The sequence below is a fragment of the Idiotropiscis lumnitzeri genome, chromosome 1 (assembly GCF_059441095.1).
Source record: "Idiotropiscis lumnitzeri isolate Australia: NSW breed Sydney's pygmy pipehorse chromosome 1, RoL_Ilum_1.0, whole genome shotgun sequence".
NCBI classification, from domain to species: Eukaryota; Metazoa; Chordata; class Actinopteri; order Syngnathiformes; family Syngnathidae; genus Idiotropiscis; species Idiotropiscis lumnitzeri.
Genome location: NC_142391.1, coordinates 4312534 through 4325362, shown reverse-complemented (window position 1 = coordinate 4325362; position 12829 = coordinate 4312534). Strand labels below are relative to the sequence as shown.

The 12829-nt window shown below is 42.3% G+C and overlaps 1 protein-coding gene across 1 annotated transcript in view; it reads right to left on the bottom strand.

The window, feature by feature from the left end:
• LOC148342849 (SLIT and NTRK-like protein 3) overlaps window positions 1-5833 on the bottom strand; it is a 31564-nt gene extending 25731 nt beyond the window's left edge. Inside the window, exon 1 of the mRNA XM_088311625.1 lies at window positions 5658-5833. The gene's annotated coding sequence lies outside the window, so the exon portion shown is untranslated. The remainder of the gene's footprint in view (window positions 1-5657) is intronic.
• Between the last annotated feature and the right edge of the window lie 6996 nt (window positions 5834-12829).

Genomic DNA, 12829 nt, shown 5'->3' with positions numbered 1-12829 from the left:
TTAATTTCCCCCGAATGACAACATTTCAGTTGACATGTTGTGTCACTATCGAAAGCAAAGTAACATGGATGAAACTCAACTTCCTTCGGCTCAGACAAAATAGAACTGAGGCTGCTGTTATTAAAAAAAAAAAAAAAAAAAAAACAAGTCTGAAATGTTAGTGTGCTAATAGATCCCGACCTGACTTTGAGCCGTCATGTCAACTCAGTCACTAAAACATCCTTTTAGCATGCTCCAAGCAGACCAGGAGAAGCTTTTCCATGCTTTTATCTCCAGTAGACTTGATTATTGGAATAGTCTCCTGACTGGATTCCCTCTAAAAACCATCACACCGCTACAGCTCATTCAGAATGAAGAGATCACAACATATGACTCCAGTCCAAAAAGGCTTCACACCAGCTCCCAGTCAGGTGTCGAATAGATTTTTAGAATCTGCGACTGGTTTCTCAATCCCTGAATGGTTTGGTCCTCGATGCATTAAGGCAAATGCCAAGTGAATATAAATCCAGTAGGGCTCTGAGTTCTATAAACTCGGATCAATTAGTGGCGCTTGAGTTTCAAACCAAACATGGTGAAGCAGCTTTTAGCTGTTATGCCGGAATACGTTTGAGCCCTAAAACTGCTGGGCTGAAAATGAGTCCGATTCCGGCCCTCGCTTGTCGTATGTACATACATATTCATTTGAAAGTGTTCGGAGAATGTTCACTGTCGTGATAATGACGTGGCTGAGCGACAGCCGCTTGGAGAGACGCTTTGCCGACTGAAGTGGAAAACAAACAGGAAAAAGGTGCTCAGTCATGGTCACAAAAACACTGCGGAGACGCTCGAGTCTTTGCGGGGGCATCTTTGCTCTCAAGTCTTAATGAGATCTAAATTGGATAAAGCATCTCGACGCTCGCAGACGGCGTCGAGCACTGTCACGCGAAATGCAATAATGATCCTGATGGCGCGGCGGCTGTAATCATACGGCAATAATCTAGCGGCAGGCGGGGGGCCGTCGGACCACGAGGCGGCGGTGGAAATATCAGCGCCCGGGAGAGGAAGCGCAATCACAGAGATGATTACGACGAGTAAAAACAAGGCTAGGATTGGCATGAAGGGGCGGAGGGGAGCGAGGAGAGGACGAAGCTGGTGGCAGGCAGGGTGAGAATAGTTTTGGATTTTTCATTGCGGTTTTTTATTGGTTCGACTTTTCCTTTTTTTTTTGGAATTTGGGTTTAATTTGTTTTTAAGAGCAACTTTGTATTAAGTGCAATATAAAAAAAACATATAAAAGGTCAAAAAGTATTGTCATAAAGTAAGGTCAATGACAACTCTCAAATATTTGTTTGACTTCCCTTCTTCTGCATGTAGAGCAGTAACAAAATTAAAACGTTTAAAATGAATGCGGATATGAATTGACAAAGACGAAAACCAAGGATATCTTTGCTGCGATTGTACTCGGCTTTAATTTATACGGTCTTCAATTCGTTCATGAAAATCTTATGTTCGTGTTAATGTCAGTTATTTTTTCTTAGTTTTCGTTCACTATTTTAACCTTGGTGCCAGTTCATTCATGAAATTCAAATGGATGATTAAAATATGTAAAAAGATGATTTTCCGGATGTTTTTAACGTCATAGGGTATCTGTAAATGTCTCTGGTAATTTTAAGATTATTTGTATTATTAGTTACATTAAATCAGTCAGGCAATGACTTTATGAGAAAAATCAATAAAACATTTTTAAATGAATAAATACAAGTAAAATGTGCACAATATTTTACATATATATTTAAAAAAAAAAATATATATATATATATATAAATATATATATATATATATATATATATATATATATATAAAAGGGTTGAGTGGTCACCGACACTAACGATGCTAACCGTTAGCCCGTTTGCCTTAAGCTAGCGGGGCCTTTCCCTCGGACAAGTTGTTTTAATAAATAAATAATGTACTTCTCTTTGTTGTATTTCAAAGTCACCGCTGCACTCAACAAAAGAACCGAGCGCGGGCATTATGCAGCCCCTGGGCCTCCCTTTGCCCACCGCTGCCATAAAGAGTCACAAGTCAGCGGAGGCCGCCAGCCACTTGGGAGGATGAGAGCTCTCGCAGTGAAGCGGCTGAAATCTGATATTGATTACATCCTAACGTTCGCTTTCTTTCGCTCTGCTTGTATGCATGCACTGCAGCCAAATACGCACGTGTGGGGGTGTGTTTTGTGTGTGTGTGTGGGGGGGGGGAGGTCAAAACAGACACAAAAAAGCAGGTTTTCATAGCCTGCCAAGCTTTCCGACACAGGTAGTGAGCCACGTGTGGATGAGCGAGCGCTTTCATAATAAACCGCTGTAATGCAGCATCGCTCGCAACACAAATCCTGTAAAAGCATGAACACACACACACACACACACACACACGAAGATTTTTGGATGTGCTGCCGAAGCCTCACACGTACACACAAATACAGCATTATCTTTTTAAGCCACGCACCTCCTTCTCGGCCGCACGCACATCGTTTCTAGGCAATCAAGGTATTATGTTTAGTTGGCCAACATTCCACTTAGGATGGAAACGCGCGTGAAGGCGAGCAAGCCGTTTTTTGTCAACATTTTTGCCCCTTCCTGACCAAAGGCGTCAAACGCATGACAGTCTTATAAAATTGTCCGATAAGATTATGCTTTGGTCAGAGAGAGTTTAGGTTGTTTTATTGGTTATTTTAGTTTATGAAAATGTGTGAAATCACAAATAATTTAGAATAAATAAATAAATTCGTGGCCGAAATAAAATGAAATATTTTTTTGAAAACCCCCGAAAACAAACGTGAACTACGTTTGACGTTTACCGAACAAACTAACGACGACGACTTCACAAAATTCTACCAAATAAGTGTAGCGTTAAACAATTTTTGTTTTAATTATTTTTGCGGTGCAATCAAATCAACTTGATGGTTCAACTTCCATCTCTCACATAATCTTGGTTTGGGAATCTTTGCTTTTCTGACAGCCTTTGCCAAACTAAAAACAATTTGGCCCCAAAAAATTTTTGTTTTCATTTTGGGTCATAAAGGCAAGAGTCGTTCTATACAAAACAACACACACAAAAATGAGTTTTTGTACAAAACTACTCAAAGTAGTGTAAGATTGACACAAGCAGTGAGTCGATCCCTTTTTTTGTCTATATTTGGTTATTTTTGACTCAAAGACTGAAAATCCGCACTTTTTCCTTTAACCTCAAAATTTAGGTTAAACTTAAAAAATTCTCACAAAACAGCCCCAAAATTTGATTGCCTTTGAAATAAATAACCTAAAAAGTTAAGCCTGTTGCATCTTGACCCCATTTGAGTTATTTTTGACCCAACTATTTTTGAGAGTGGAGACTCTAAAAACAGTTAAACCGAAAAAAACCCCATTTGGGTTAGTATGTTACATTTTTTTATCACGCGTAACCCCGGTAGGTTGCACCAGCATTTGTTGTACAACGAAATCTCCCAAACTGAGATCACAAAACCCCTGCAACATCCTGATGGTGCACCCCCATTCCCTAGAGCACACCCTAAAAAAAGCCGGTGTCACGGTGAGGATATCGTTACATTTTTAGGGTCCTATATTCTGAGCCCAAAAAAAACTGTCGTACTGTGATTTTCTTTTTTTATGCGGGCAACACTAGCCTCGACACGCTTGTTTGCGAATTTGGTTCATCTCTCTACGCCGCGCTGGGCGTTTCACAGTACCAAGGCTGTTTCCTTTGCCATGCGTCCGGCATACCTGATGCTTGCTGGAACCAGCGCTAAGTATTGGCGCAGGTCGTGGAACCGGATATTGGTGTATTTACACACTAGCAGTTCGGCATCCGTGGATTCGCATGTTTGCGGCTTTCAAAAAAAAATAAAAGGGAAAAAGTAACGCTGCATCTATTAGGGGCGAATTAAGTTGGCTGTGTTCACGCCCACAACTGCGCAAACTACCCGTTCTAAATTGCATCAAGCTATAAACAGATGCCACACGGGACTAGTGCTGGTCAGGAAAATAGAGACCTTCATTTTGCACACCCCCGGGGGGAGGTGTTCCGTTTGGTAGTTGAGTTAACTTTGGAGTTACATTTTCTCAAAGAAATGCTTTGGACAATGTAAATGTGTCATTATTAGATCACCTCGAGGGGCGTGGGGGGTGTTCACAAAATGATAAGTAGGTTAGAGGCCTATTTTTGAAGAATCCCTGATGTGGGCCAACTTGTTCCATTGTGGTTTTGACAAAATGGAATGCTCTGGGGTTTTGTTTCCAGTCCCTGTTGGACTGCTGAAGTGGCGTCCCGCTCCAATCGTATTGTTTTTGTCGTTTCAATATCCCTCTCTGGAGGACTGCCGCAAGCAAAACCTATGATGGCGCTAACATTTAGCAAAGAATTTCATGCTGAAATCATTCAGAATGTATCGAGAATGTTTGTCAGCATTTTTTTCAAGAATACTTTTGCGATTTAGGTGTTTCCCCCCCCCCGCCCCCGAGTGCATTTGCTTTAGTTATATGCGGCGTTTCGCTCATCCCACGCCAATCGTGGGGGTCCGCTGTAAATACATTTCAAATTTGACCCAGATCATTTTCCAATTCATTTTGTGTTAGGAAACATTAAACCTGGTTTTCTCTTTAAAAATCAACTAAAAAAATGTTTTTCGTTAAGAATTTTTTATTTTATTTTTTGGGGGAAAATTATTTTCTCTGACTGAAACTTTTTGTTTTGTTGGTGTTTTACCAAAAATGTGGGATTTATTTTGTCACCCAAACGACAAAAGTGATTTTGGGACTAGGGTGAGTTTGGGGGGCGCTTGGTTGGTGCTATCAGTTTCCTTTAGTCTGTCCCTTTTTTTTTTGTTGGGAGTAATTTTATTTATTTATTTTTTTTTTGTCTGAACAAAAATGACTTTCCCGAGCACCCGTCGTGTGCCGTGCAACACCCCTGCACCACACTTTGGGAATCCCTTGCCATAGGCCAACTTTCCGCGTGGAGTTTTGGACAAATTGAAATGCTGTCGAGCCTCGTTTCGAGTCCCTGCCGTGTCGTCCCGCTCCAATCGCATTGTTTTGTCTCGCTTTTCAATGTCCCTCTCCCAAGGACTGACGCAGGCCAGCTCGGGAAATGACGGCCACTTCGCTTATCCCTCCGGCATATTATTCCTGTCACATAACTCCGGTGTCTACCAATCCCCCCCCCCCCCCCCCCAACACACACACACACATAACCCAACATCCCCCCCACCCTCGTCCTCTCTTGTCCGTCAGAGTAGGCTGGCGGTCGGCTTCTGCATACTCCAAACGCGCAACTGCACTATCAGGCATCAACAAGCAACACCCACCCCCCATCCCTGATCAATGGTATTGAGATGGGAGAAGAGGAGGCAAGAGGGTGTTATCTTCCTTGTCATCCCAGCATGAAAAGAAAAATCAATTAGCCAAAATACAGTCTGCGACGGCGTGACCAATTAAAGCGCCAAGTCATTAGGAGAGCCTATTAACACACGGCGACCGATGGAAATCCTTTGCCGTCCAAAACCCCTCAACCATCACCCCCCCCCCCCCACGTTGTCTCGCACGTTCACGCAACACACACACAAGAACAGCATCCGCGACAGCTTTAAAAAAAAAAAAAAAAAAAAGCAAGCGGAGAATACTCACTCAGTCCTCGGCCAAAGAATCAGGGAACGACCGGGAGAAGACTTTTACAGACTGACTGTCGACATGTCGTTCACGTTCAGCCGCACTCTCCTGCATGCCTCCCTCTCCTCTCTCGCTCGCTCGCTCGCTCGCTCTCTCTCCTGTGGAGGCGGATGAGGGAGGCAGGGAGGAGGATGATGATGATGATGAGGAGGAGGAGCAGGAGGGGTGGCGATGGGGGAGGGGGGGGGGGTCGGTGTACGGGGTGGGGGGGGGGGACGTGAGAAGACTGCAATGAGGAAGAGGATCGAGAGGGTGGGAGGGAGAAAGCTTTAGGATGCAGGTCCGCTTCTCCACAGCGCAGCCCGGGGGAGCTGCAGCATCGGAGAGCCTCAACAGCGGGGAACCGGCGCATCGGCGGGGGGGGGCAGCCCGAGCATCGGACGACTAAATGATTGAACAAATGCAAGTAAAGCAAGCAGAGAAAAGCGAGACAAGCAAAACTAGTCAGTGAAGACGATGGATTGGGAGTTGTCGGAGTGCGACAAAAAACAATTTGAATCGGAAAAAAAAAAAAAAAAATCGGTTCTGAATTAACAACCCAACCAAGTCATTATATATTCACATGGCGTGCAGTCGGAGTTATGATTTGAGCCCCGTGAAAAGAAAAAGAGGAAAAGAAATTCTATAGTTGAAGCCTAGAAATGAGCATTGTCAACCTCAACTGTGCGTGTTCGTTATTATTCCTGAAAAGTAATTTAAAAAAAAATTGACTCTGAATCTTTATCTCTCGAGATAATATGTTCAATGCAGCCCCACAAATCCAAACGCGGCATTTTGATTTTTGATGCAAGTGGCAAAATCCGCCCGTTTTTTTCGCCATCTCAGTTGGCGGCCATTTTTCTACTTGCTGTCGACTGAAAATGACATGACGGTTGCTCAGGGCTCAGTTAACGATCAATCATGGCTCAGCTTCAGAAAACTGGTGAGCCGTGATTGGTCCTTACCTGAGTAATTAGAATTTTTTTTTTGTTTTTTTGTAAATTTGTAATACGCTTTAATGCAAAATAAAAATGATATGCGATTTTTCGATTTATCAATTAGTCGATTCTAAAAATAGTTTCTAGTGACAGCCCGGGCCCAAGCGCACCACAGCCCAAGTTTGAAGTCGGATGGTCCGCTTTTGACATACATAATTAACCCAACGCTCTCCCCGCCGACTGTTGGGCTTCACCAACAATAATTCTTCTCCTCATTTTACTTCATGCATCTCAGCCCCGTGCCTTTAAGCGCAGACGGCTTGCCGTGCGCGTTGCCATGGCGACTCTCGCCATCTGGCTTTGCGGCGCGCACGCCGGCTCACACGCGTCAGGCAATTTTTTTTTTTTTGTACATTTTTTTTTTTTTATGTGATGTGACTTTTATGAGAGGAAATCACATGGAGGCCTTAGAAGTTCACGAGGAGCTAAACACCTGTCACGGCGTGAAGAGGAGGAGGAAATGGGAGCAACAGATGCCGCGACGTGCAAATTAGCTCCCCGCGCGTGGCCGGTTTTGCTAGTGACGAGCAGGCTTCTTCGTGTACTGGCTCGTCATCAAGGACGTTTTTATTATTATTCCTTCACACTCCGCTTGAGCTTCTTTTGTCACTCCCCAAGGCATTTGCAACTCGGGAACATGCCTGCTTTGGAAGAGGTGCCGACATAGAGACCAATGCGGTATTGCAACTCATCCAACAAGGTCCCAAGAACACAACCTGTTTCAAGGCTTGAAAGAAGTGGTTGCTCATCGCACATTGCGGTTAAAAAAAAAACAGAAAAAAATGCAGTTTGTGCCTCATTCAAACACAATGAATCGCTAAACTAAGACTCACTAATTTTGAAGTCTTGCGCCACGACCAGCTAGCTAGCTAGCAACAAGCTTTGCTGGCGACTAGTACGGCTAAACATGTTGCAGATGGAGAAGCCATGCTAATCACTAAGATAGTCTAATAGTGACACTAGCGCGTTTAGCACTGGAATTCCTATATTTTACGGAAAAAAAAATACAATAAATTTGTTTCTCTTCCATGAAGAGATAACTTTATCATTAGGATGAGAAAAATTCTAATTAGGGCGAGAAAGAACCGTAATTTCCGTACTATGAGCCGCTACTTTTTTCCTAGATCTTGAACCATGCAGCTAATACAACGGTGCAGCTTTTCTGTGGATTTTTCGGTCACCACTAGGGGCGCTCTATATTTCAGAAAATACGTTAAATAAATCTCGATTTTTTTTTTTTCTTCCGTCTTTAATTGGCAAAGTGATTGTCGTTTTATATTCTGTATATTTTTTTCCCCAAAAGGTTGCTGCGGCTTATATACGGGTGCGCCTTATAGCCCCCAAAAATTCGGTAAATGCTTTGCCAATTGAGTCCACTAATCTCAGGAACATTTCTGGAACTGCGTTGAAACTGAGAATATGCAACTTTGAACAATTTTAAAAAATATATTCAGATATAAATGGTGTCAAATATTTATAATATTTGTTTTCACAGTAGTCTGCACAATGAATGTTCTGAGATTACAGTAGATCTACAGTTTGCTGTTAAATGGGCTGTCACTTGTGTAGCGTTTTTCTACCTTCAGTACTCCAAAGCGCTTTGCGCTAATTGCTATGTCATCTACCTACCGATGACATACCATCTGGATCAACTTGGAGGTTCAACGATACTTCGACCTGGTCACAATGGCCCTGGGTTTAACCTGCAAAAATAAAATGCTCCTCATATTTAAAACGTTGCTCCTCAAATGAAGTCATTGATTAGAAAAACTGCTCAAAGAAAAAAAAAATTAAAAAATACAAATATATTATTTAAAAAAAAAAAAAAAAAAAAAAAAGCCTACAAACCGAAAAAAGTTTGGGGTGTTTTTTTTTTGTTTTGTTTTTCTTCCCCAAAAGAGCAGCCATTGCAATTTGAAAATTATGTTCTTCTACATGAACCTTACTTGAAAGCCTCATTACATATCTCATATCCTTGACACTTTGAGAACATTCTTGTTCCTTTTGAGCCCTGGAAAATCCACCTTACAAACCAAACTCCCGCCCCCCCAAAAAAGAAAAGCCCAAGTAACGATTATTTATAGCGCACTTTTCCCAGGTAATGGCCACCAAATGCTTTACAAGAACAAGCCCGGAATGCAAAGTAGCCGGCGACATAAGCATAAAAGAAGAGCGACAACAAACGCATAAAAACGAGCAGACGGGAAAGCGGGACACAATTACAACCGGCGGCTCGTGACCAAAATGCTCAGTATGCGGAGACGCTGGGAAATTTTGAACATCTTCACGTCATTTTGGATTCTTTTTGATTGGCACGCGGAAGAGCGACGGCCATGTCATCGCCGCGAATCAAATGTTACCTCGGAGTCCAATTATTAGCACCATTAGCTCTGGCACCTTGAGGGACTTTGTCCTACTGTCCTCTTTTATTTTGTTGCCGCGTCTGGCTTTTTGCTGCTTGAGAACAAAACCGTGGAGTCAATAATTAGCCCTTTAGGGAATTTAAGTGCACCTTTGTACTTTGAGGAAGAGGACTCTTCCATGTTCCGGTGGTGTCGGCCATCTCTGAGGCCCGTGACATGATTAACACGATTAATGAGACTACTTACCGATTCACTCCAACTATGATACGATTCAGTCAATCTATGATGATTCACTCCAAATGCAACGTGGTTTAGTCCATTTATGATAGGATTCATTCAAATGACATCAGATTTGTTACGAACATGATAAGATTCATTCCAAATAGTAGGCATGGCCAATAGTAGCCTCATTTTAAGGTATCGGTACTCGTAGATGTTGCTGATACCAGCCATTGATACTTATGGTGGCAAAAAAAAAAAAAAATCTGGCATTGAGTAAGTCCTCCTCAGCAGTAGTTGGCGCTATACAAATCAGCATCTGCTTCAGAAAGAAAGGTCTTTGTCGTTATGTTCAATTCGATTTTCTATATCAAAAGTGCTCACGTTAGCGCTACTCTGTATCGGTATAAAGAAAGTGGTATTGAACTTCGCTGCAAATAGAAATCGATTCACTCCAATGATGACATGATTCCCTTCAAATCAATCAGATTTCCTCCAAATAAAATCAGATGAATTCCAATCATCACACGATTCTTTCCAAATCGATTCACTCCAAAGATGATACGATTTGTTTCAATTATGACACAATTCAGCCCAAATGCAAATCGATTCGCTCCACATTCAACACGATTTTCTCCGATTTTGATGCAATTGACTTCAAATTTGTGATTTTTTTTCCATATACAACATTCCATTCCAGCAATTATTCAATTCCCTCCCAATACATGATGCCATTTATTCCGATTATGACATGATTCTCGACAAATAAATGATTCACGATTCCCTCCAATGACAAGACGATTCACCTAAACATTAACACTGAATACAATTTGATCCACTTCAGTTGTGATTCATACGATAACACTCCCAATAAATGCAATTCGTTACAATTGTGACACGATTCCGTCCACTTCATTCCATGTCCAAGCTTTACTCCAATTCTGATGCGATTCATCCAACCGTGATCCGATTAATTTCAAAATCACTGTGTTCAGTGTGGATATGATTAACGCCCATAACAACGTAATATGATTTTTTTTTTTGTTAGTTGATGTGTGCCAGTTTTAGAGACTTGCGTGACAAATGATGGTCGCATTAGTAAGTAATAAGAGGACCGGCCTTTAATAAGTGTTGCACATGACAGAAAATCATTTTCTAATGACATTTGAAGCCTTTAAAATGATATCCAGGCCATGGCATTCTGGACAATTATGACAACGCATTGATGCGTGTCGTCGCCTCAAACACACACACACACACGCACACATGCACCCCCACCCCCACACGCGCACCGAGGCCCTTTTGCATATCGGCGAGTCTCAGGAAAAGATTTAATAACGACATGTCTTCCACATTACTGCGCTCAAAGTTCAATTTTCAGTTCAATTTCACATCGATTTGGGGCGCGTGCGTGAAGGTGAATCACCTTGAGGTGCATCTGCCCCCCCCCCCCCCCCTCTCTCTATCTTTTCCTCTGGATCGCCTCACGGCGGTGCGAGGGAACGCTTTCCCCGGAGATTCCAATCAGACGGCACAACACAGACGCTTCCAGTAATATCAGGAAGCTGTAGACGATGGTTATAGATTTCAGGGGCTCTCAGGTGCATTAGGCCGTATAGCGGCTTCCCCACAAGGCCACTTAATGCTCCGGCCTGCGATGGAGGGAAGGAGGCAGGCCGGCTGGCTGCCTGGCATGCATGTGCAGCTATGAAGGGGAAAAAAATGCATTTAGATACGTTTGTCAATGGTCAGGCTGGTCGATGTGCGTTAAATAATGCTCGTCTTTGCGCAGCCACTAGAGGGAGCTTTCACTTCTTAAATCAGGGGTCTTAGCGATTAATTGAAAACGCAATCAATGGCATGATTTGATAGAAATAAAGCGTCGTATATTGATATTTGTTTCCGAATTATTGTGAGAAAACAAAGTGGGCCGTGTCTATCAATGCCACTTTTATACACTTTTTGTGCCGTTTTTTTATTGCTATACGCCATGAGTTTTGTCTAATGTGGAATACAGTTTGTGCCTTGTATCAATAAAGGCTGGAAATCACTTTTCTACCTTTGAGAGCAACAATGGCCGTGACTGGGCAGGTGATAGGGGTGTTGTCGCTGAACCGGAGAGGCTTCCTTAAATTAGGAAAACAAATGGAGAGGAACTGAAAGAAGATGGCAATCAGGCGCCATCGGATACCTGCATGACCATGAGCCGCTTGACGCTCATAAAATACTTTTTGTTGTAAGGAGGAGAACTCTTTACACTGAAGTCCGGGATGAATGTTCTTTCACAAAGGTTCATCCATGAATGTGCTTATTTTTTACGAATGATGCTTGTGTTGTCAGTTTTGCCACGGTACAACATTTTTACTTTGACACTATGCCTGCATAAAATATCTCACCGGCATTCCTGAAACAAAATTGTTTTATTTGAATTAATCTAAAACTAACACTATAACTTAAATTAAAAAAAAAAAATTGCTTATCTTAATAAAATAAAAGTTTTTTTTAAAAGATTAAAAATCTGAGTTTTCAAAACTAAGGCTAAATATAAGTAAATGTGATTTGAAAAGTATCTTGTTCAAAATAAAATGGGAGAGGGAGAGGGAGAGAGGGAGAGGGAGAGGGAGAGGGAGAGAGGGAGAGAGGGAGAGAGGGAGAGAGGGAGAGAGGGAGAGAGGGAGAGAGGAGAGAGAGAGAGAGAGAGAGAGAGAGAGAGAGAGGAGAGAGAGAGAGAGAGAGAGAGAGAGAGAGAGAGAGAGAGAGAGAGAGAGAGAGAGAGAGAGAGAGAGAGAGAGAGAGAGAGAGAGAGAGAGAGAGAGAGAGAGAGAGAGAGAGAGAGAGAGAGAGAGAGAGAGAGAGAGAGAGAGAGAGAGAGAGAGAGAGAGAGAGAGAGGAGAGAGAGAGAGAGAGAGAGAGTGTGATTGATTGATTGATTGATTGATTGATTGATTGATTGATTGATTGATTGATTGATTGATTGATTGATTGATTGATTGATTGATTGATTGATTGATTGATTGATTGATTGATTGATTGATTGATTGATTGATTGATTGATTGATTGATTGATTGATTGATTCTGATATTTTTGTGTACATCCAGTACAGTAAAACATTGGAGCATCAAAACATTTGTTGCAGTATAGACTCCTGTTGGATATATGACATTCCGACTAAGTAATCTTGGGAAAATTTGCTGAATATTTTTGTTTTTCTATTAGGAAATATATCGCATTTTTATCAATGTTTTGGAAGAATTTATGGGCGGGTTGATCTCAACTGCACTGCGAGCATACGGGGCTTGATTCAAAGCAAAAAAAAAAAAAAAAATCTACGTAACTCACAATTCGGGTCAGTCGTATCTCAAGGCATCGCTGTACAAGTCTAACCTGAAGAGTGGGCATTTGGGGCTTTCCAACATGTTGGCGGACGAGAGCATCTCCTGTGGTGGGGGTCGGGGGGGAGGCGAGTGTCAGGTACTTGTGTCATAACATGAAAAGAAGAGAGCAGCACTCGAGAGGACTCACCTCTGATTCACACACTCACTGCGGGCAAGGACACAGCGCTTGGGACGC